A 25,455-nucleotide genomic window follows, 5' to 3' on the forward strand; every position below is an offset into this window, starting at 1 on the left:
ATTAGAGTTGTCTGTGGGGGCCAGGCAACATGGTACCTGTGAGTCATAGATCCTACAGCCATGCCATGCCGTCTCAACCCGGAACAATCACTCTTTCTTTCTTTCTTTCTGTTTGGGCGGCCAGCCCCAGCACAGCCCAGGCCGAGTCAGGCAGCTTGTGTATTAGTGTCATAACATGGATATTTAGAGGCATAAATGATTCGATAAACCGTGAGCTTACTGTACTATATATGCATGACCAAGTAACAATAAAGCAGTGTATGTGAAGCTTATTGGATTCCATTCTAATAAACTACTATAGTAGGTCTACTAACCATGCTGGTCAAAACAAGCCCAACAGCCATCCAACCAGCCAGGGAGGGGGTGGGGTCACAGGCTGCGGAGGGTAACAAATTGATTCCTAATGGGAATTTATGTTCAATGGTTACGTCTACAATTAACTAAGCAAAAATTCTCCTTGCGACCCGAGATTATAAAATAATTTTGACAAATGGCGGCCAAGCCCGTAATTACCTTTTCCCTATTTCTCTAACGCTGCTAGCTGGGGCCTCTCATTATTTATTGGTCGTTTTAAAAAGCAGGTAAAGGAGAATGAATGCCTGGCTGTCATTGTGTGTAATGGGGCTAATAATGGTGTCCCGCATACTGCATAATGATGTTCCACCTCTCCATACAAAAGCCATCTCTTCTCCGGTGCTGGCTGGTGCAGGTAGTGCATGCCCAGACTGCAGGTTAGGGTTATAAAAGCTCTGTGCCTCTCTGTCACCCGGCCAGCGGGCTGTGCGGCCTATATAAACTGGAGAGAGGAAGCACTAGGGAAGAGGAACTTTATACTATCTGACTCCAGCAGCTGCTGTAGCCATCCAGACGTCTTCACTTTCATCCATGCACACAAGCTCACACACGTACATACTAACAAACACACAGTTGCCAAACATAATTTTCCTTATCTGTGTAAGCTTCTGGAATATTCTCATCGACCCCCCATTTTTGTTGGTGAAATGACAAAATGAGCCGTCATTCAGTGACATGAGAATAGTTCACAGGACAAATATCCTAAAACCACAATGATGATTTAGAGGATAACAAAATCAGACCCAGCGCCAGGATAAAGGGGGGTCTGTGAGAGGGTAATGTTTTGGGGGCTTCTTGCATTGGAATTATATTGAATTCTGCTTATATAATCACGCTTTACCATAATAAACATAAAGTTAAAATGCTGATAGAGTGCTTTTGAATTCAGCTGTGCAGTATCAGCACAATGGACTGCGCCCTACAGCAAGGCCGTTTTGGTAATGACTATACGCTACAAGATAGATAGGGCAATTCAACTATTACAAACATGTCACGATCGTTATAATGAGTGGACCAAGATGCAGTGTGGTATGGTTCCATCCTCTTTATATTGAAGTGAAACTCAAAGAAAACAATAAATCGCAAAACGAAACGTGACGTGACGTTACAAAAGTGCTCACAGGCAACTATACATAGTCAAGATCCCACAAAGCACAAAGGGGAAATGGCTGCCTAAATATGATACCCAATCAGAGACAACGATAAACAGCTGCCTCTGATTGGGAACCACACCAGGCCAACATAGAAATATAATCACCTAGATGACCCACCCTAGTCACACCCCGACCTAACCAACATAAAGAATAAAAGGCTCTCTATGGTCAGGGCGTGACAAAACAGCCTATGGGAATGCAGCTATGCACACATCTTTCTTGCCAAAATAATGCAAACTAAATGTTGAAAGTAGTAGCCTATTCATTCATGCATGCAAACAGAAATACTGAATAGCAGTTTGGCTTAGAATACAGACACAACTGTGAATGCGAACGAATGAATGTGAACAGAACAAAACAACAGTTTCAACAAATCAATCATATTCGACCCATGTAATCAATCAAGCAATGCTAGCCTACCATAAACACATTTCCAATAGGTACAGTTCCATTTACAGCAACGAAAACCAATAGGCTACCAAGAAAACCATAATAGAATGTATCTTTTCTATGATGAAACATACCAATAAGTAGCTATACCCTGGGTCATTTGGGTTCCTACATTGGAATTATATTGAATTCTGCTTATATCACAATAAACATAAAAGTTCAAATGCTTTTGTCCATGAAGTGAACATCTCTGCTGTGCTCTATCAGCACCATGGACAGCGCCCTACACACTAAAGCAAGATTTTGTTCAAAACCAACCTACCTTGTTTCAATGTTACCTTATTTATATATATATATATATATATATATATATATATATATATATATATTTTTTTTTACCTTTATTTAACTAGGCAAGTCAGTTAAGAACAAAATCTTATTTTCAATGACGGCCTAGGAACTGCCTTGTTCAGGGGCAGAACGACATAATTTAAAAAAACATTGTCAGCTCAGGGATTTGATCTTGCAACCTTTACGGTTACTAGTCCAACGCTCTAACCACTAGGCTACATGCCACCCCAATTTTTTCAAAAGAGTTGATGCTCGGTAGAACTTCCTGAATAATTGATAATTCCATTCCCCCCTAAATCTTCTCATAAGAGCCCCCTCAAATGCCAGTTGGATTAGTTGAGCTTTGTTCGGGTGTAGGATGCTTCTTCTGTGCTGACTGAACACGTTTGTCAAAGTGGAACATTTGTTCTCGCATGTGGTTGTGGACGCCTCAAAAGTCATTCCATGTTTTGGTGCAGTTAGCACGGTCAACATAGCGGAGAGACCTGCCCTTATAAACCAAATCAAATATTACTGGCGGAGGCGTATCACGTTATTCACTTTGGCTACCACAGAGATGAGAAGCATTTTTCCCCGCACCCTGTCCATTCTTTGCACTAACCTGTCAGTCTATCATTAACTTTTTAGCCATTTTTTATATAGGGACCTAAAACTAAAACTGAGTGGGCTCATGTTTGAACTGAGGGGGTTTAGCCCCCGTTAGCCCTGTCGTGGAACTGGGCCCTGTCACGCCCTGGTCGAAGTATTATTGTGTTTGTCTTTATTTATTTGGTCAGGCCGGGGTGTGACATGGGTTTATTGTGGTGTGTTTTGTCTTGGAGTTTTGTTAGGTATTGGGTGTGTGGATTAGTGGGGGTATCTAGCAAAGTCTATGGCTGTCTGGAGTGGTTCTCAATCAGAGGCAGGTGTTTATCGTTGTCTCTGATTGGGAACCATATTTAGGCAGCCATATTCTTTGAGTGTTTTGTGGGTGATTGTTCCTGTCTTTGTGTTTGCACCAGATAGGGCTGTTTCGGTTTTCACATTTCATTGTTTTGTAGTTTCTTCATGTATAGTTTTTTCCTTCATTAAAATATCATGAATCATCATCACGCTGCATTTTGGTCCGACTCTCCTTCACCACAAGAAAGCCGTTACAGGCCCAAATAAAATAAATACAGTGCCTTATGAAAGTATTCACACCCCTTTACTTTTTCCACATTTTGTTGTGTTACATAGTGAGATAAAAAGGGATTTAACTGTCATTTTCTGTCAATGATCTACACAAAATACTAAATAAAATTACAATTAAAATAAAACACGAATATATCTTGATTAGATAAGTATTCAACCCCGAGTTAATACCCTTTGGAAGAGATTACAGCTGTGAGTCTTCCTGAGTAAGTCTCTAAGAGTTTTGCACACCTGGATTGTACAATATTTGCACCTTATACTTAAAAACATTCTTCAAGCTCTGTCAAGTTGGTTGTTGATCATTGTTAGACAGGCATTTTCAAGTTTTGACATCGATTTTCAAGCCAATTTAAGTCAGGAACATCCAATGTCATCTTGGTAAGCAACTTCAGTGTAGATTTGGCCTTGTGTTTTATTGTCCTGCTGAAAGGTGAATTCGTCTGCAAGTTTCTGGTGGAAAGCAGACTGAACCAAGTTCTCCTCTAGGATTTTGCCTGTGCTTAGCTCCCTTCTGTTTCTTTTTTATCCCGAAAAAACCTCCCCTGTTCTTAGCGATTATAAGCATACACATAACATGATGCAGCCACCACTATATTTGAAAATATGGAGAGGGGTACTCAGTAATGTGTTGTATTGGATTTGCCCCAAACACAATGCTTTGTAGTTTTTTGCAGAGTCTATTCTTGTTCTGAGAAATTAAGGATATTCCATGCGAGAAATTGCCAAGAAACTTAAGATCTCGTACAACTCAGTGTACTACTCTGTAAACTGTCTCTAACCAGAATAGAAAGAAGAGTGGGAGGCCCCAGTGCACAACGGAGCAAGAGGACAAGTACTGTACATTAGAGTGTCTAGCTTGAGAAACAGATGCCTCACAAGTCCTCAGTTGGCAGCTCCATTAAATAGTACCCGCAAAACAATAGTTTTACTTTAGTGCCTTATTGCCTTATTGCAAACAGTAGTCATTTTAAAAAACAATGTTAAACACTATTATTGGACACTGAGTGTATCCATGCAACTTATTATGTGACTTGTTAAGGACATTTACACTCCTGAACTTATTTAGACTTGCCATAACAAAGGGGTTGAATATTTATTGACTTAAGACATTTCAGCTTTTTATTTTTAATTTATATTTTTGCCAGAACTACAGGCATATGGCAAAAGTTAATGTCAAATGCTTCATTTGACAAGACCACCCATCAAGCCTAATGAAAGATAACAACTGGATAACAAAGCAAGCACTCCATCATGTAGGATCTATCTTCCTTTATGTACAATCAGTGAAAGCGTTACCATATACCACAAGGATGACGCAAGTGAAGTTTATTCTAGTGCAGAGGATGTGAGAGGAGCGGAGCGAGAAGTAGAATGTGCCCAATTTGACTGGAGCGTGGAGCGAGATTCCCAAAAGGCTGGAGCGTCGGGCTTCTCGCCCGCTACAATTTCGCTCCAGTAGAGCTCACTTCACAAGCTCAGGGCATGTCCACCCCAGCATGCATTTATAGTCTACTTGTGTGCTGCCATAGCCCCTTGCTTTAGCTACTGTTATGGAGTTCGCTAAATATTTTCATAAAGATACTGATAAAACACACAGGCGCTTAATCAAGGTGACTTACAAAGATGAGGACCAAGAGCAAGAGAGGGAGTGTGGTGATGTAATGTCCACAACTAAAGAATCATTGTGGAATCTGAAAAGACACTTATCCCAAAATAATAATTGTGTACTTGCTATGTGTACATGCAAAAAGGAAGGAAAGTGGTGGGTAGATAACTAAGTGTGTCATTGTAGAAAAGTATTTATAAACTCTTAAACGTTTCGTTCATTTTCGTTCTATTATCTATACAATTGGCCATAATTGATTTTGGCCGAATAGGCCGGGTATATTCCAACGTTTAAGGAGATTTCCGTTTTGATTGATTTATTGATTTATTTTCTCCCCAATTTCATGGTATCCAATTGTTAGTAATTACTATCTTGTCTCATCTCGTCTCTCCCGTACGGGCTCGGGAGAGACGAAGGTCAAAAGCCATGCGTCCTCCGAAACACAACCCAACCAAGCCGCACTGCTTCTTAACACAGCGCGCATCCAACCCGGAAGCCAGCCGCACCAATGTGTCTGAGGAAACACTGTGCACCTGGCTACCTTGGTTAGTGCGCACTGCGCCCGGCCCGCCACAGGAGTCGCTGGTGCGAGATGAGACAAGGATATCTACCGGCCAAACCCTCCCTAACCCGGACGACGCTAGGCCAATTGTGCATCGCCCCACGGACCTCCCGGTCGGCTGCGATAGAGCCTGGGAGTTCCCACATATGTTGAGCACTTGTTGGCTGCTTTTCCTGCACTCTGCAGTCCAACTCATCCCAAACCATCTCAATTGGGTTGAGGTTGGGTGATTGTGGAGGCCAGGTCATCTAATGCAGCACTCCATCACTCTCCTTCTTGGTGAAATAGCCCTTACACATTCTGGACATGTGTTGGGTCATTGTCCTGTTGAAAAACAAACCAAGTGCAAACCAGATGGAATGGCGAATCGCTGCAGAATGCTGTGTTAGCCATGCTGGTTAAGTGTGCCTTGAATTGTAAATAAATCACTGACAGTGTCAGCAGCAAAGCACCATCACAACATCACACCTCCTGCTCCATGCTTCATGGTGGGAACACACATGCAGAGATCATCCGTTCACCTACTTTACGTCTCACAAAGATGTGGCGGTTGGAACCAAAAATCTCAAATTTGGACTCATCAGACCAAAGGACAGATTCCACCAGTCTAATGTCCATTGTTCGTGTTTCTTGGCCCAAGCAAGTCTCTTCTTATTATTGGTGTCCTTAAAATGTGGTTTCTTTGCAACAATTTGAACCATGAAGGCCTGAAGCCAAAGACTGGCCAAACTTGTGTCTAAAATGAATTCAAAGGCACTACTAAGTCATTTTTCATTTAATTTGTATTTCATTGTAAGTAAGTCACAGCCTATATGCACAATGTATAGACTATAATGATTTAATAGAACAAAACGTTGTTTAAATGCTGAGTGCTTTATGTCCCTACTAGGCAATTGTGTCACACCTGCAAAAGCTTCACAGTGTATTTCTTTGTAGGCTATAGCCTTGAAATAATTGAAACAATATAGCCAAGAATAATGAATTTACATTACTTCTTAGGCTCCCTGTCTGGCTCCTGATCTATTTAGAGTGTTTAAATGCTGTTTAATTTGACATGTAGCCTATTTGAAATGATGTGCGCTTCTTACATTCACCTTTTCATGTCAATTCAGATACTTTTCATTCAAATGTTTTGGTTTCAATACTTCAAAACCAATTGGTAGGTCCAGGTAGTCACAACCATAGATGGGTGTTGGTTAAATTGTGATTTAAAAAAATAATTTGTCACGACCGTCATAGAAATAATTGGACCAAGGCGCAGAGTGAGTAGAGTTCCACATTTTATTAATAGTGAAACTTCCAAAAACAACAAAGCGAACACGATCGTGCAGTACGTAGCGCACATAGGCACTATTACAAACCATATCCCACATCAGGCACACTAAGTATGATCCCCAATTAGAGGTAACGAATATCAGCTGCCTCCAATTGGGAACTATACACACACACCAACATAGAACTAAAATAACTAGAACCCCCCCCTCTCTATGGTCAGGGCCTGACATTATTATTATTTCAGGTAAGAAATTCTTATTTTACAATGACGGTCTACCCCAGCCAAACTTCCCCCTAACCCGGACGACGCTGGGCCAATTGTGCGCCGTCATGTGGGACTCCCGATCACGGCCAGTGGTGGTACAACCTGGGATCAAACCAGGATCTGTAGTGACACCTCTAGCACTGAGATGCAATGTCTTAGACAGCTGCGCCACTCGGGAGCCCAAAGTAATTTACTGAATGGAGCAAATTTGGACAGGAGTGTTTTTTCTTGTAAGCATGGAGTACATGGAGCGCTGGAGTGGTGTGCAAGCACTGAGAGGGATTTCCAACAATTCAACTCCACTCACATGCCCTGGTCTAGTGCGGTAGGTTGATCTTTGAAAGCAGCAGGTAATCATTCTTAAAGTCATTACTTCATGTAATGTGTTTATATATAAATATGAATATTTATAATATATATCTATACTGACTGTGCAAGCAGCAGGACATGCGGTTTCTTATTTTCCCAAATAAAATATCCACTTTTCACTACATTCAGACCACATAATAGGGCAACAATATGCTGTTATACAGACACACTATATATACAAATGAGTGGATTCGGCTATTTCAGCCACACCCGTTGCTGACAGGTGTATAAAACCGAGCACACAGTCATGCAATCTCCATTGGCAGTAGAATGGCCTTACTGAAGAGCTCAGTGACCTTCAATGTAGCACCGTCATAGGATGCCACCTTTCCAACAAATCAGTTCGTCAAATTTCTGCCCTGGTCAACTGTAAGTGCTGTTATTGTGAAGTGGAAACCTCTCGGAGCAACAGCGGCTCAGCTGCAAAGTGGTAGGCCAAACAAGCTCACAGAACGGGATGGCAGAGTGCAGTCCTCAGTTGCAACACTCCCTACCGAGTTTCAAACTGCTTCTGGAAGCAACGTCAGCACAAGAATTGTTCGTCTCTGGAGTGAAGAATCACGCTTCACCATCTGGCAGTCCAACGGACGAATTTGGCAGATGCCAGGACAAATGCTACCTGCCCGAATAAACAGTGTGAACTGTAAAGTTTGGTGAAGGAGGAATAATGGTCTGCCGCTGTTTTTCATGGTTCGGGCTAGGCCCCTTAGTTCCAATAAAGGGAAATCTTAATGCTACAGCATACAATGACATTCTAGATGATTCTGCGCACAAACAGAAACAGTTTGTCGAGCTTCGTGTGGAAGAACTTGACTGACCTGCACAATGCCCTGACCTCAACCGTCAAAAACCTTTGAGAAGAATTGGAACGCCGACTGCAAGCCAGGCCTAACCAGTGCCCGACCTTACTAATGCTCTTAAAGCTGAGTGGAAGCAAGTTCCTGGGGAAATGTTCCAACATTTAGTGGAAAGCTTTCCCAAAAGAGTGGAGTCTGTTATAGCAGCAAAGGGGGGCCAACTCCATATTAATGCCCATGATTTTGGAAACGGACAAACTAGAATATCAATACACAACATATTCCTCCCCCTTTACTTTTGATGCCTCATACGGAAAAAGTAAATATTCACTGTTTTGCATATTATTTTCTTTTTAACACAACAGTTCTCTTAATGTACATAAATTAACTTTTCAGAATAACATTTCCTGAACTAGGGAAAGAGTGGAGACTGCCTCAGTTCCCAGACTTAACCCTGGGGTGTATTATGCCCCAATATCAGAAGTTAGTCTGAACTAAAATATTCAACCTTTCAGAGGGTCATCTTTCTCTTGCAGGGTAATGACGACGTACAGGTGAGTCTACAGTCACATTGTTTCTGTGTCTGAGTGGTGATGGTGTATGCCCAGACTGAGGTGCAACAGTACCCTGAATAGGCACTCTGACTGGTTCAGGTGAGTCTGTAGCACTTTATGTTGTTCAGGTGATGGCTTGTAGTCGTGGTAGGTCTCCAGTAGCTGATCTTGGTTTGTCACTTGACTTTGTTTGTCATCTCTGAGGTTTGTTCCTGGCAACAGTTTATCCACGTGTCTCCTCCAGATTATGTTCTCCAGGGCTTGTTTGTGTGACCACTGTTGCTGGTATCCGCTTTGGAACTTTGCAGTAGTTCCGAGCAAGAACTCCCTCTCCAGGTCTGAAGCTTCGGTCTTTTGCTGTGCTTCGTCTCTCCACTTGTGCTCTCTGTTGTGTCTGTACGACCTGTTTAGTCTAAGGAGGTCTCATGAGGTTGAGTAAGGTGCGAAGCTGTCTTTTCATCATGGCTGACGTGGTTGCGACTGTGGTTGTAGCATGGGGACTGTTTCTGTAGGTCAACAGGAAGTTGTTTAGGCACCTATTGAGGGACCTGTTCCCTTGTGAAGATTTTAAAGCTTGCTTCATCGTCTGGACAAATCTTTCAGTGAGGCCATTCGTTGCAGGGTGATACGGCGCTGGCTTGATGTGCTGAATTCCATTTGCTTCCATGAATGACCGGAACTCTTCAGACACCAGTTGTGTGCCATTATCGCTAACGAGTTGCTTTGGGAATCCAAAGCAACTGAAGGTTGACCGTAGCTCTTCGCTGAGCTGCTCTTCATCACTGTGATCTCTAGCCATTTGTTATGTGCATCAACTACGACTAAGAACGTACAATCCTCAAGTGGGCCTGCATAGTCTATGTGGACTCACTGCCAAGGCTCCTCTGGGAAGTCCCATGGATGTAGTGGCACTAGCTGAGGCATGTTCCTCATCTTTTGACATGCAGATATGACTTGGCCTTGTCTTCGATAGCTGCGTCCAAACCTGGCCACCAAAAGTAGCTGTGTGCAATCTCCTTCATTCGCACCCTGCAAATGGAATTTTTCAAGCACCTGCCTTCTCAGTGGTGGTGGTATGATGACTCGAAAGACCCATAGTTCTGTGACCCGTGACCTGGTTTCCCATAGCGATAGCATTGCTTGCCACCTACTGCCTTGTTTAAAAAAAATCAGTAGACACCTTATGCACTTGGGTCATGTTTTGCAGAAATTATTGTGGCCTTTGTGTTTCGCAAATTGCGCGATCACGCTAGCAGCGAGTATATATGGTTGTTCTTGTTCAATAGAGTCACCAATGTTCATATCTGACACAACATTGCAGGATATCTAGGCTGACCAATTGTCCCTGGCTTTGTAAAGAATACAGCCCAACGGAAGTCCTACTTTCATGTCCAATTGTGCTCCCACCCTTGAAGGCAAGCTTTCAAAAGGGTTTCTACAGGAGCTATGTACCATCCACTGTCTATTTGAGATTGCTAAATAATTACAATGGTTGCTTCTGATGATTCCTCTTTCCAAGAAGAGAGGGCAAATGACAAATTATTAAGATGTTTTGCTGCCAGTAGCTAGCTAGCAATATAAGCTCTATTTTTACACGAGGCAGTGTCATTCAGTACAGTATAATTGTGTGATCAATTCAGCCATAATGGGGCTTGCTAGTACCACTACAAGCCAACCTAACCAAGCTGAGCTAGCTAGCGTTGTTTGCTATACCCAAAATGTACTGTAGCCTAATGTTATAGCTAGCCTAGCTAGCCTCAGTGCATCTCATTCAGAGATCGAAACTGGACTCATAATATTATTTGAGTAACTATACTTGTGTGTTGTAGCTAGCTAGCTAATGTCTGTGAGATGTTCTGCATCGTGCTGCTACAGTAGGAATACAGACAGTACACAATGATTTCCCATGAAAGTCGAAGTGTTTTTGTCATTCTCTTACAGACAATACCGTTTGGTGACCTACAGAATATTTTTGTTGAGTTTGTTCTATGTTGTTGGAGCCATTCGAGTAATTTATCCTTCACACGATGGACAGCATGTTGGATACAAAGCAGTTGAGGACTCAAGAGTTGTGAAAGGCCCCATAACAACAGTCTCCCCTTGTATCAACGTGACTCCGAACACCTCACTGCACCCCCCAAACACACCATATACAAGTATTCCCTTTGTGGAACTGTAGTATATTTTCCTTCAACTGTATATGTCATACATTGCAATAACTGCTCCTGCATACTGCTGTGTAAATTCACCTTAGTCTCCAGAGTATATATATTTTGTCTTGAATACAAATACAAAAGTTATTTGCTACATTGACAGACTAATCTACTGTATTATTGAAACATGTTTACTTGCCAACAAATGAAAGTGGAAATAATACACCAACTCCCTGCATTTAGAGGTGGCAGGTAGCCTAGTGGTTAGAGTGTTGGGCCAGTAACCGAATGGTTGCAAGATCGAATCCCTGAGCTGACAAGGTAGAAATCTGTCGTTCTGCCCCTGAACAAGGCAGTTAACCCACTGTTCCTAGGCCGTCATTGCAAATAATAATTTGTTTTTAATGGTCTTGCCTAGTTAAATAAAGGTAAAACAAATAATTGGAGATGTGGTTATCAGGTTATTGTTTTATTCATATTGAACCTCCTCTGATAGAATTTACCACCTTCTTGCTTGGTGTGCCCACTGGAATGTGTCCATGGCAATTTTTGTTATAGGTTTATTTGTATGTGGCTGTCAGTTTCATATAGGTTGATACTTGTATCAGCAAAGAACAATATACTGTATAATACCAAGTTAAACCATAGAAACTGCAACCCAAAACTCTGTGAAACCGAGGTAAAAGGCGGTAGCCTGATGGCAGTTACTGCTTTTTCCCATCCCCCCCATTTTCTCCATAACACAACACAATGGAAGCAGGAAATTTGTCCACACTATAAAGCATGTATTTAATGTATAAAAAATGTCGGTACGTCATTTTTGGTCAAATGTTCCGTTACTGCACTTTTGCTTGGAAGGGCAGTACTGGTTTCTGATGCAACTGTAAACATTTAGTAACTTGTCAGTACACTTGTAAAAAATATTATAGAAAACATTTTATCATCCTCCTTTATATACATATGTACAAGAGTTAGAGTTATCTATACCAGAATACAGTTGTGAGCATACTGGCCATTCTGTGTTATACTACAACATCAGTATAACTGAATATAGATGTTGTGTTGGTTGAATGTTCCAGGCAAGTTCCAGAATGTTCTTCAGCTGTTGAACCTTGTCTTGTATTGGGCAATGACAGTTGGATTAGCAGGCTTTGGCGCTGTGGCGTTGTCGGCAGGGATGTTGTGTTTGGAGAGCTGTTACTCTGGCTGCTTGTGACCACCGTCTTGCCTCTTCCTGAGTGATAGGTTCTGGGCTTGTACACTTTCTTCACCACCCACTGCTTCAACCTCTGCAGAAGATTTCTTTGTACTGCAAGTCTACTGGAAATACATGAAGACTGATCATGAGGATGTGTAACCATAAATGTCCTGTATATAGAATGCTTACTTACTTACTTTGTGTATTTAATATTTCTCATTCTTATTTCTTGTGCACTTTTATCTAGTAATAAATTGTTATTGATTATTGCATTGTTGGGTTTTGAGTTTGCAAGAAAGGCATATAAGAAAGAAACCATGTCATCTGAAAAAAAGGGGGTACTGTAGACTGGTATGTGTTTTGTTACTCAGAGTCAATAATGGGGCATTGAGATGGGCTGTTAGCAAAGATGTGAAAAGTCTGAGAGGGGCTTGACTTGTAGACAATCTAGCTGTGTGTTGTTGTGTATGAGCACCTACAGTTGTGCTGTTGGTTAGACAAGCACTGCCAACAATAGAGTGAATAGTCTATAAGAGTATACTAACAGCCCCTCTCCCCCATACCAAAGAACTGAATGCAAGGGTGTAAAAAGTTTGAAGAGCACTTGATTTGTATATTTGTGATTTTTTTTCTTCTCAAGATGGGATTGTGCTTTCATAAATACCTTTGGCTGTCCTGGCTTGTTTGCGTCCCACATTGTCATTATGCTCCAGGATAGCAAGATGAGTCCGCACCTTCATGCCTAGGAGCCCAAAACACTGGTGCTTTGGGGTATACTTCAGTAGAGCACTGTGGAATGGCTCCAGATGGCCTGTGACACAGAAAAAAAAGAGTAGACAAAGACTTTTGACTTTTGTGATAGAACATATGAAATCATTATGCTGTTATTGATGACTACTAACCTGTATGTTTGAATCTGGCCATGTGTGAGAGATCTGTTGTGAAACATTTGTCCAACACAACTGCCGAGAGGTCACAACTGAGTCCACGGACAGCCACTTCGTCTTGCCACGATCATCATCGTACAGGTCAGGGTGTTGACAGTGGACTTCCTCCCCCTCCTCTGTCCAGCTGTGTACGTCACAGATGTACTTGAGAACGGAGGCACACATATGCATTAGCGCCTTCAAAGACAGACAACATATATTTGCTTTTAGATGTCATCAATACAGGACATGCACCAGTACAGTTACTACGTGTCTTCTGGACCAGTACTAGGTAGTATATCCACCCATCCCCCTAGTGCCAATAGATCATGCATACTAACCTTCACACACAATACCAACCCCCAACAGACACCAGTCAGTCACCCACACTATCCCTTTCTTACTAATACCTCTACTTTTCTCCAATTTAGACTTCAACCTTTGAATAAACAATCAATTACGCCTCCATAATACAGAGAACTACAGTAGAAGTTGTAACCTACTTATTAACACAAAAACTATGACAGCAAGACAGAGACCGTGTTATTGCCTAGCTCCAGTATATTTATTTGCTCATCATGGAGTCATGGATAGATTTAGCAAAGGTGACTTACACTAGTTTCGGGTTCTGAGCTTGATGTTCATTCCACTGCAGATGTTGATTGGACTCTGTAAATAGAACACGTACAGTGCATTCGGAAAGTATTCAGACCCCTTGACTTTTTCCACTTTGTTATGTAACAGCCTTATTCTAAAAATAATTACATTGTTTTTTTCCCCTCATCAATCTTCACAAAAATCCCCATAATGATAAAGCAAAACCAGTAAAAAAAATGTTTTTGCTAATATACATTTTTAAATGATATGTTACATTTATGTCAGTATTCAGACCCTTTACTCAGTACTTTGTTGAAGCACCTTTGGCAGCGATTACAGCCTAAAGTCTTCTTGGGTATGACACTACAAGCTTGGCACACCTGTATTTGGGGAGTTTCTCCCATTCTTCTCTGCAGATCCTCTCAAGCTCTGTCAGGTTGGATGGGGAGTGTAGCTGCAGAGCTATTTTCAAGTCTCTCCAGACATGTTCGATTAGGTTTAAGTCCAGGCTCTGGGTGGGCCACTCAAGGACATTCAGAGATGTGTCCCGAAGCCACTCCTGCGTTGTCTTGGCTGTGTGCTTAGGGTCATTGTCCTGTTGGAAGATGAACCTTCACCCATTCTGAGATCCTGAGAGCTCTGGAGAAGGTTTTCATCAAGGATCTCTCTGTACTTTGCTCTGTTCATCTTTCCCTCGATTCTGACTAGTCTCCCTGTCCCTGCCACTGAAAAACATCCCCACTGCATGACACTGCCACCACCATGCTTCATTGTAGGGCTGGCGCCAGGTTTCCTCCAGACTTGACGCTTGGCATTCAGGCCAAAGAGTTCAATCTTGGTTTCATCAGACCAGAGAATTTTGGTTATCATGGTCTGAGTCCTTTAGGTGCCCTTTGACAAACTCCAAGCAGGCTGTCATGTGGCTTTTACTGAGGAGTAGCTTCCGTCCGACCACTCTACCATAAAGGCCTGATTGGTGCTGCAGAGATGGTTGTCCCTCTGGAAGGTTCTCCCATCTCGACAGAGGAACTCTGGAGCTCTGTCATAGTGACCATCAGGTTCTTGGTCACTTCCCTGGCCAAGGCCCTTCTCCCCCAATTGCTCACTTTGGCTGGGAAGAGCCTTGGTGGTTACAAACTTCTTCCATTTAAGAATGATGGAGGCCACTATGTTCTTGGGGAACCTCAATGCTGCAGACATTTTTTGGTGCCCTTCCCCAGATCTGTGCCTCAATACAATCCTGTCTCTGAGCTCTATGGACAATTCCTTCGACCTCATGGCTTGGTTTTTGCTGTGACAGGATTCTCTACACCGGCAATTCCCAAAGTACACCCGATGCCATAGGAGGTATGCCAAATAAAAATGTGATTCACATTTTCAAACAGTCCATTTAGATTTTCCAATGAGGCTATACACTTGGGTGATGTTGTTTTCTCACCTGAGTAGCCTTGTTTGACTGCCAAAAATAACATTAAACCATCTAGTGTTCAGAGAAATAACAACACAATGTCAAATACAGGTAGCCTTGTCAAATAATTAACATCCAATCACATTAATTGTTACTCTCTCGCAGGAATTCCACTAACGGTATGTAGCCAATCGTAGCTGCTGCTCATTCCGTTTTCTCTAAAATTTATAATTTGTTAAAAAAAGTAAGGCCCATAAAGACACATACCAGCTCTACTGGGTGTACTGCTACTACCAGCAGTACTACACCTGCACTGTTTCACTACGCATCAGTGACATGGCAGGAGATGTTTTGAAACAATTACTGCTTTGCATACAAGCCAGTGAATTATATGCATTACATACAGCTGGATGAGTCAACAGACATGGCGGGCATGGCACAACTCCTGGTATATGTCTGTTACATTTATGGGGGGGGGGGGGGGGGGGGGGGGTAAATTAAGGAAGACAAACCAGGACAACAAGAGAGGATATTTTTTAAGTACTGGACAGCTTTGTGACATCAAATGGACTTTGGTGGTCAAGATGTGTTGGTATCTGTACTGATGGTGCAAAAGCCATGACAGGGAGACATAGTGGAGTGGTAATGCGCGTGCAAGCAGTTGCTCCCGACTCCACTTGGGTACACTGAAGCATCCACCGAGAGGCTCTTCCAGCCAAGGGAATGCCTGACAGCTTGAAAGATGTTTTGGACACTACAGTGAAAATGGTTAACTTTGTTAAAGCAAGGCCCCTGAACTCTCATGTATTTTCTGCATTATGCAATGAAATGGGCAGCGACCATGTAACGCTTTTACAACACACATAAGTGCGCTGGTTATCAAGGTGCAAGGTATTGACACGCTTTTTTGAATTGAGAGACAAGTTTAAAGTTTTCTTTACTGACCATAATTTTCACTTGTCTGACCGCTTCCATGATGACGAGTTTGTCACATGACTGGCCTACCTGGGTGATGTTTTTTCTCAGCTGAATGATATGGATCTAGGATTACAGGGACTCTCCTCAACTATATTCAATATGCAGGACAGAATTGAGGCTATGATTAAGAAGTTGGAGCTCTTCTCTGTCTGCATCAGCAAGGACAACACACAGGTCTTTCCATTATTGTATGATTGTTTGTGTGCAAATGAACTCAAGCTTACGGACAATGTCAAACGTGATATAGCGAAGCACCTGAGTGAGCTGGGTGCGCAATTACTTTCCTGAAACGGACGACACAAACAACTGGATTCGTTATCCCTTTTATGCCCTGCCTCCAGTCCACTTACCAATATCTGAAAAAGAGAGCCTCATCGAAATTGCAACAAGCGGTTCTGTGAAAATTGAATTTAATCAGAAGCCACTGCCATATTTCTGGATAGGGCTGCGCTCTGAGTATCCTACCTTGGCAAATCGAGCTGTTAAGACACTGACGCCCTTTTCAACCACGTACCTATGTGAGAGTGGATTCTCGGCCCTCACTAGCATGAAAACTAAATACAGGCACAGACTGTGTGTGGAAAATGATTAAAAATATATATTTATAGGGGACAATGCACATTAATCAACATCAATATTACCATAATGCAACATCCATGTAAATGTGCCGGGGTTAGCCAAAAGCTCATTTGTACCCGTAGTCCCAGGGCAGCTAAGAATAATTACACAACCACAATACAAATACTAACTAAAACAATACAAAATACAAATACATTACATCCAATAATATATAATTCTAACGACAACAACAACACTATCATCAACTGTCGTCTTACATTAAAGGAACCACAGATAACTCCTGTGTACAGGTTTGAATAGATTTTAGCCATATTTTCAATTCAAATTTACAATAATCAGTGCAGCTTCTCAAGTCTACGGGCATTGCATTCCAGTATATTGTAGCTCTAACAGACAAGGCCGATTGTCCCTTTTCAACACAGTAAAATCGGCCAATGCAATCCCCTCTAGTTACTGCCCTTGTTATCCTGGAGGTGCTTTCCTTGAGCATGATATGCCGGCATAGGGGTGGAGGGGCAAGACCATGCAGGATCTTAAAGACAAGGCTTGCATCTACATACTGCTTAAAGCTATGCAGACTAAATCAAATATGTTTGCAAATGATATGACAATGATGGTAACTGTTTGGTTTGTTATCAAAAATCATAAGTGTTTGTTTGTAGAGTGATTCAATTGGATTCAGAATAGTAGCTCCTACTTGTGATCAGCATGTGAGGCAACATCTCAAATGTGAGAAGATCATCGCATGCATATATAGTTTGGCGGCCTCCAGAGGAAGTAATTTATAAACCTAAAGTTGGATAATCCAAACTTAACCGTCTTAAGGGAGGATCGTTTGGATAGGAGGACCTCATGATACACAGTATCAAAGGACATTTTAAGATCCAAAAATACTTCACCACTATGTCCAGTTTAGATTTAATGCACTCCAGAAAATAGCAATAGGCTGCATCGGTAGAATGGTTAGTTCTGAATCCAAATTGCATTTGATGTATGGAGTTTCCCTGAATGCAGTGATCAGTCAGATGACCAGCCACCCATCTTTCAGCTACTTTTGATAGGACTGGAAGAATGCTTATAGGTTGGTTATTTTCCACCAGTGTTCAGTCACCAGATTGTAAAATAGGTATCACTGCATTAGACTTCCAAGCATTGGGGAAGAACCCATATTTGATGGACAGATTAACTAGACGTACAGGAGCAATCAGAGAATATTTGTCTCTTCGGGAATATAGTGTGTAGACCAAATACATATTTTGTTCCAGAGCTCCTGTCACACCCTGATCTGTTTCAACCGTCTTTGTGATTGTCTCCACCCTCTCCGGGTGACACCCATCTTCACCATTTCCCCCCTGTGTATTTATACCTGGGTTCTCTGTTTGTCTGCTGCCAGCTCGTCATTGGTTGTCAAGCCAACCAGCGTTTTTGTGTCAGCTCCTGCTTTTCCTTAGTCTCTCTTTTCTAATCCTCCTGGTTTTTGACCCTTGCCTGTCCTGACCCTGTACCCGCCGCCTGACCACTGCCTGCCCCTGAGCCTGCCTGCCGTCCTGTACCTTTGCCCCACCTCTGGATTATGGACCTGTGCCTGACCTTACCCTGAGCCTGCCTGCCGTCCTGTACCTTTGCCCCACCTCTGGATTATGGACCTGTGCCTGACCTTACCCTGAGCCTGCCTGCCGTCCTGTACCTTTGCCCCACCTCTGGATTATGGACCTGTGCCTGACCTTACCCTGAGCCTGCCTGCAGTCCTGTACCTTTGCCCCACCTCTGGATTATGGACCTGTGCCTGACCTTACCCTGAGCCTGCCTGCCGTCCTGTACCTTTGCCCCTGTTGCTGTATTAAACATTGTTACTTTGTCACAGTCTGCATCTGGGTCTTACCTTGATACCTGATAGTACGAACTGGCAATGACTGACCCAGCAGACCGGGGCCAGCTGCGCAACGCCATCTCCACAAAGGGTGCCACCATCGTTATGAACAAGTAATTGCTTCATGGCCTTGTGGAGAGGGTCCAAACATTGGCTGAACGCCATGACCGGGCGTTGGACGTTTGCTGGAGCAATTCCAAAGGTTCTCTGGGAGGCTATTGGAGGACTCCTGCAGTGTAGCTGATTATGCAGTGGATTTCCACACGTTGGCAGTGGAGAGTGCTTGGCATCAAGAGGCACTGTTCGATATGTTCCTGCACAGCGTCTCGGAGGAAGTCAATGACGAGCTCGCAGCCCAGGAGTTACCTACGGAGCTCGATTCCCTCATCGCTTTGACCATCCGTATCGATAGGCGATTACGGGAACAACGGAGGGAGAGGAATTTGGATTTCGCTCGCACACCCAGGGATCTCACATTGCCTCCGAGTCATCCCGGAAGCTCCCGACTGTCTGGTTGCCGAGAGAACCTGAGGCTTCCCGACTTGCCCCGATGGCTATGCCATTAGGCAGAGCTGGGCTGTCACCAGAGGATCGGCAATACAGGATTGACACGAAGAATTGTCTTCTGTATTGCGGGACTCTTGGTCATTTTGTGTCCTCACCAGTAGGTGCAAGTACTCTGGTGGGTATATGGAGAACATTCCTGCTTCCCCTGCTCGCACCCCTTTTCATGCCATTCTGCTGTGGGGAGATGAATCCAAATCTCTCCAGATTCTCATTGACTACGTGGCTGATGAGAGCTTTTTGGACGCTACCCTGAAATCTGAGTTGAACATCCCCACTCAGCCCCTCTCCATTCCCATGGATGTTAGAGTGGTGGACGGGCACTCTATAGGCCGAGTCACCCACAACACCACTCCCATCAACCTACAGCTGTCGGGGAACCACAGCAAGGCTCTACAGTTCCTGCTCATCAAGTCCCCTCTGATTCCTGTGGTATTGGGATTATCCTGGCTCCAATAACATAATCCCCTCATTAACTGGTCTACTGGGGCCATCATGGGCTGGAGCCCGTTCTGCCACGCCCATTGCCTGAAGTCAGCACAACCTGCCCCGGGACGTCTTCCTGGGGGCTCGGAAGGTGCCCCGGACCTCTCCGCCATTCCGCCGCACCTATGACTGCGGGATTGACCTTCTCCCTAGCACCACGCCGCCCCGGGGACATCTGTACTCTCTGTCGAGACCGGAGACCAAGACTATGGATACCTACATTGGGGACTCCCTAGCTGCTGGATTTATCCGTCCCTCTTCTTCTCCCACAGGCGCAGGGTTCTTCTTTGTGGAGAAAAAGGACAAGACACTGTGCCTTGTGCATTGACTACCGCTGACTCAATGACATTACGGTTACGAACCGTTACCCGCTACCACTCATCTCCTCGGCCTTCGAGCCGCTCCAGGGGGCCACTGTGTTTTCTCCAAGCTGGATTTATGGAACGCCTACCACCTGGTGTGGATACGAGAGTGGGACGAGAGGAAGACCGCCTTCGACACAGGAATTCTGAATATTGGTTTATTATTATCTGTGGTAGTATGAACTGTGGTCTTCATTGAAAATCAAAAGAGGTATCCACTTTGTCAATAGCTGACAGAAATGTTCTGTATCCAGACTCTGGGTCTGGGTCAGCCCAGTCAATTTGACATATAGCTGCATCGTAGTTACTCTGCTCACTTTCCTGGATTTTTTAAATCATACTGTTGCACACTAATATGGTTCTTAAATATCTTTTTAGTGAGCTTTCTAACCACCAATGTAACATTGTGGTCAGATATGCCAGTTAGTAAATTACTAGACTTAATTATGCAATCAGGTCTGTTAGTAAACACCAGATCAATTTGAGTCTGGGATGACTATGCTACTCTGGTTGGACCTTGTATTATTTGAGTCAGGTTGAAATAATCTGTGATCTGAGTTTTTTCCTGCAAGTTTTGTTTTCCCAGTTTATATTGAAATCGCCCATGAAGATGATCTCCTTCTTATGATCACATTCTTTAAGCATGGCATTTAGATGGTCATAAAACGAGATATCAGAGGTTGGTGGTCAATATAATCCAATACTAGTGAGAGACATATGAGGGGATAGGAAGACATTCAGCCCCATACATTCAATGTTATTGGCATGTTTCCATATGATACGACTGCATTTAGTTATCTTTCATGTACATAAGCAATCCACCTCCTATGCCCTCTCTCCTGTCCCTCCTGAGTATGGAATATCCAGGGACTTTAAAGGCAGAAATAGGAGAAGATTTCTTCAGCCATGTCTCAGAGAAACAGAAAATATCTAGATTAGAGTAAATGTTCTACCTGTTCACTCTTAGAAATAATGCTATAAATATTCAGATGACCTCCCAATATTCCTCTAGGCTTGGAATGAGGGTCCCAGAGCATTTTAGCCTGATTAACGCTTTGAAAAAGTTTCATGGTACAATGTTTTCTAATACCTGGGTCAGGGGAAGTGAGTTTCTGACTCGAAGATGGGTTTTGTTTGAGACATGTATCAAAAGTTGGCATTAAAAATAAATTATCAGCAGATTTCTCATTCTCTTGAAAAGCCATGTTAGCAACAGAAGTTATGCTCACATACACGGAATGTGCTTCTCTGAACCAGAAGATATAGGTTACTCAAATGTAGATATTTTTCAATCCAATATTTTCATCAATGATTTCGGTCTGGATGGCTAATTAGGGGGACTTTTCTCCACTTCTCCCAGAATTACATCCTCCATATCAGCCTTTTTTTCTGCAGGTTACTAAGACTGAGACTCTCTCCAATTCAACCCAGCATTGCAGAGTTATGTGTGTCCTTTTAAGCACACCCTTCTCATTAACCTGTGGTGAGTTATTCACCATTTTTGATGAACAAATAAGGTTTTATATGTTATTAAAATGATTGATTATTATTATATTATTATTTGTGGCCTGGTCCTATAAGAACTCTTTGTCACTTCCCACGAGCCGGGTTGTGAAAAAAAGTCACACTCATTCTTATATTTAATAAAGGTATTGTATAGTGTGTGTTTGTGGCAGGCTTACAATGATGGCGAAAAACAACATTTGAGAGTGCGCTGGCCCTGGTGCTAGAGGGGGTACGCAGCTGGAGGTTGAATGTTTGATGGAGTACGGGACTATAAAAGTTTGGGAATCACTGCTCTACACTCTAGTTGCTTGTTTTGTCACATTAACTGAAATTAGGCGAACTATTCAAATTTGAGCAACTACGAAATGGCGGAGCGAATTTTGCATAGTGCATCTTTAACATGGTTCATCATGGCAATGTCTTTGATGATCCTTAAAAGGTTAAAGTTGATAGGCCTCTGTGGAGTGGATTTACAAAGGATTTAAATGGACACGTCAAATCTGATTTAGAGATCTACCATACAAAATGTGTTATTTCGACTTATGGTTCATGAGAAAAAGGTTTTCCAAAATGACCTAATGAGTCCTTGAAGCAAATTTGTTCAGCAAGAGGAAAAACACCTACATACAAAGTTTCAAGTCTCTAGGTAAAACGGGGCAACGGATATGAGGGTTCAAGTGAGACTGCTTATAACAGCACCACCTATAGGCCAATCGGTGACATTCTTTTTGACCAAGTTCCTCATGGTCATGTAATAAATCAAACAATCTGAGAATAACAATAGGTTTCACATAATCACTTTGAACCCCTAATAATAAAATAGAAGATGAAAAAATGTCAGGGTGAAATGTTGAAATAAATACCAGACGTATGATACTAACTGTGTATGTATCTAATTTAGCCTGATCCAGACCATCCGGCTCTTCTCATTGTCACATAATCACTGCCACAATAACATTGAGCTGGGGGATAAACATGGTTCTGCTTTAAATCAGGGAACTATCCAGCACTCAGAGGGGCGAGCCAAAGAGACACTGCCCTCGGCACTTTGGGGAAAGCAGCAGACTGACGGCCGTGATCTGGGTCTGAGTTTGAGTTCATGAGAAGTTTTTCAAAACTTTCCAAGATGAACATCTATACTGGCGGACCTTATGGGTCTTTCAGGCAAATTTCTTCAGCATGAGGAAAAACACCTAGATACAAAGATTCAAGTCTCTAGGTCGAATGCAGAGCTGGAAATAAGGGTTTAAGGGAGACTGCTTATAACAGCGCCACCTATAGGCCAATGGGTGCCATTATTTTTACCAAGTTACTCATGGCCTATGTGTGTGCCAAATTGGAGAAAAAAATTACCAATCTATGCTTGAGTTATTTGACCATGTAAAAATCACAATAGGTTTCACAGCTTCACTGTGAACCCATAATAATAAAAAATTAGAAATAAAGATGAAAAAATGTCAGGGTGAAATGTTTAAATAAATACCAGATGTATGATACTAACTGTGTATGTATCTAATTTAGCCTGATCCAGACCATCCAGCTCTTCTCATTGTCACATAATCACTGCCACAATAACATTGAGCTGGGGGATAAACATGGTTCTGCTTTAGATCAGGGAACTATCCACCGCTCAGAGGGGCGAGCCAAAGAGACACTGCCCTCGGCACTTTGGGGAAGGCAGCAGACTCACAGCCGTGATCTGGGTCTGAGGTTGGGGCGGTGGTCCGGAGTGCACGTCTTTTCGTCTTCGGCGGACATTTGTTGGAGAGTGGATACACATTTAAGATTTAGCGGGATCAGTGGAGGGATTTAGTATCAATAAAGACAGATAGCTGGGACTAAAAACCACAAGGGAGAAAATCAAATAAAAAGCTCATATCCTGTGAACATCCCCCTTTATGACAGTTGGGAGTAGAACGTGTTTGTCTTAGCTCTCTTTTTTTGTTTGCTTGAATCAAAAGTGAGAGTAGAAAAAAAGAAGCAGATTTTCTTTATCATCTGAGACAGATAGCATGTGACTGGTTGGTTGGTTGGTTGGTTAGAGCTAGGTTAGAGTAACCACTGGGAGAAAATGAGACAAAGGGTTGATTGGCAGCAAATGCAACACTAGTAGAGCTCATCTCTCTCTAGGGCCTGATAAGACGAGACGAGAGTATCAATCATCTTTCTGCACACTTACATCCACAGCGCATCAGTGCAATTCTCCACCAATCATTTTGCCTTTGTTCTGTTCTGGTCCTCTCCTTTGTGTATCACAAGCAGAGCCATTAACTTGGGTTTTGATCAGTCGGTGAAAACAAGCTTCCTTTAAGGAAGCAAGGCAAAGTCAAAGGAATAAAATACAGCTTCACACATCATCACACAACTGTCAGATGGCAATATCCTGCTTTTCCTTCCATTATTTATTTCCCCTGCCTTCTAAAGGTTTGAAGAACGAACGAGAAATCGCTGTTGCCAAAGTATGATATATCCATTGACATAAAGGGGGCTTCTATAAAATCCGGACGCACCAGCACACTTCTCCTTCAGAATGTATTACAGGACCACAGCAGTAGTGAATAGAGACAGTATAACATTGGTAAAAACATCCTAATGAGGAGAGGTGGCCAGGCCTTTCATCTTGGGCCGACCTCATATGATTTAGGACCAAACAGACAAAGCCTTCCTCACAACGTCATCTTTCTCTGCTTGACCTTGCCTTTGAAGTAAACTGGAGAAAAAGTATTGTCATTTTTTTATTTCAAACTACCTCAAATAAATCTGCCTTCCTAGCATTGTTCCACACACAAAACATTACCTTAAAATAAAATATCATATATTTTTTAAATTCATTAAGCTTTTTCATTCAAAAGCTTATGAAAGAGAAAACTAACTGCACCAAAAGAAAAAAATCTAAATCCATGGAACTGAGCATGAAAGAGAGGCCAAGGACGTTGTATCCCAAGCGTTAGATTGGTTTTCCATCCCATGATTAGCCCCATCCATGCTAATTACACTGAATGGGAACCAATTAGAAGGAACTACTCTTCCGCTAATAAGGATTTGGGTCTTTGTCCATCTTAGGACATCATTTGTACTGTGCTGCTGTCCCCGAGCTACTGCTCTCACTTAGAACCACTCCTCTTTCTAGTTTAGAGCTACACAGCAGCCTTTTATATTCATACCAATCACAGCCTACTCTCTATTCCAGAGCTGAGGCAGCCTTTTATATTCCAACATATCAGAGGATCCCATACTGCAACCTTTTATATATACCAACCAATCAGAGGAACCCATCCTCTCTGGGTCAGGCCGAATCCACTGACAATAGGATGAAACAATTGAATCCTTGGGTGGTTAAAAAGGAACACATTTACTAGTCTTCACAAGTAACTAAATCGAAAAGGCTAAAGACGTTGCTAGCCATTTCTCTAGCCATTTCTATCCCCCTTTGCATGACAGATGGTATCTCCCAATGACATGTAATGGGACAGGCATGTGGGAGATAATAAGCCACTCCAGTAGTGGGGTATCTTTCAGTGACCACACCAATTACCTCAGCAGCCATGTCACCCTGCAGGTCTCCCTCACCCCCACCTCACCAGGGGGTGCAGAAACTCTCTGACCTCACACTGCTGTGTTGTTCCATCCACAGAGGTTCCATCTGGCCTGATGGGGGCTTTCACAGGCATACAGGACTGCCATTAGCCTAGGGAGACATGCCTAATGGTAGCTAGTTGCTACACAAAGGATAAACACAAAGGATAAACCCAGTCTCTTCCAACAGAGACTTGTGCCTCCTCCTCCTCTAACTAAGAGGATGGCGCTGGGGGCCAGGCTGCATGTCCAATGTCCTGGACTTAGTCATGGCCACTAACAACAAGGATGGAAGTCAAGTCAACTGCATCAAATGACAGAGTGTGGCCTGGCCTCAGAGCATGTGTAAATGAGCAAATGACTAATACTGGGAAAAGTCTTTGATACGCTTACTGTCTGTAC

General features: G+C 42.8%; 1 protein-coding gene and 1 long non-coding RNA gene across 10 annotated transcripts in view; both read right to left on the bottom strand.

Annotated features, from left to right (window-relative positions):
- Positions 1–25,455, bottom strand: part of auts2a (activator of transcription and developmental regulator AUTS2 a) — a 489,911-nt gene that overhangs the window by 169,654 nt on the left and 294,802 nt on the right. The window lies entirely within an intron of this gene.
- Positions 11,767–13,776, bottom strand: LOC116374383 (uncharacterized). Its single transcript, XR_004210287.1, has 3 exons — positions 13,104–13,776; positions 12,866–13,012; positions 11,767–12,323 (listed from the first exon to the last, which is right to left on the bottom strand). It is a non-coding gene; the product is annotated as an uncharacterized LOC116374383 (long non-coding RNA).

This window comes from Oncorhynchus kisutch, linkage group LG6 (genome assembly GCF_002021735.2).
Source record: "Oncorhynchus kisutch isolate 150728-3 linkage group LG6, Okis_V2, whole genome shotgun sequence".
In the NCBI taxonomy this organism is placed as follows: Eukaryota; Metazoa; Chordata; class Actinopteri; order Salmoniformes; family Salmonidae; genus Oncorhynchus; species Oncorhynchus kisutch.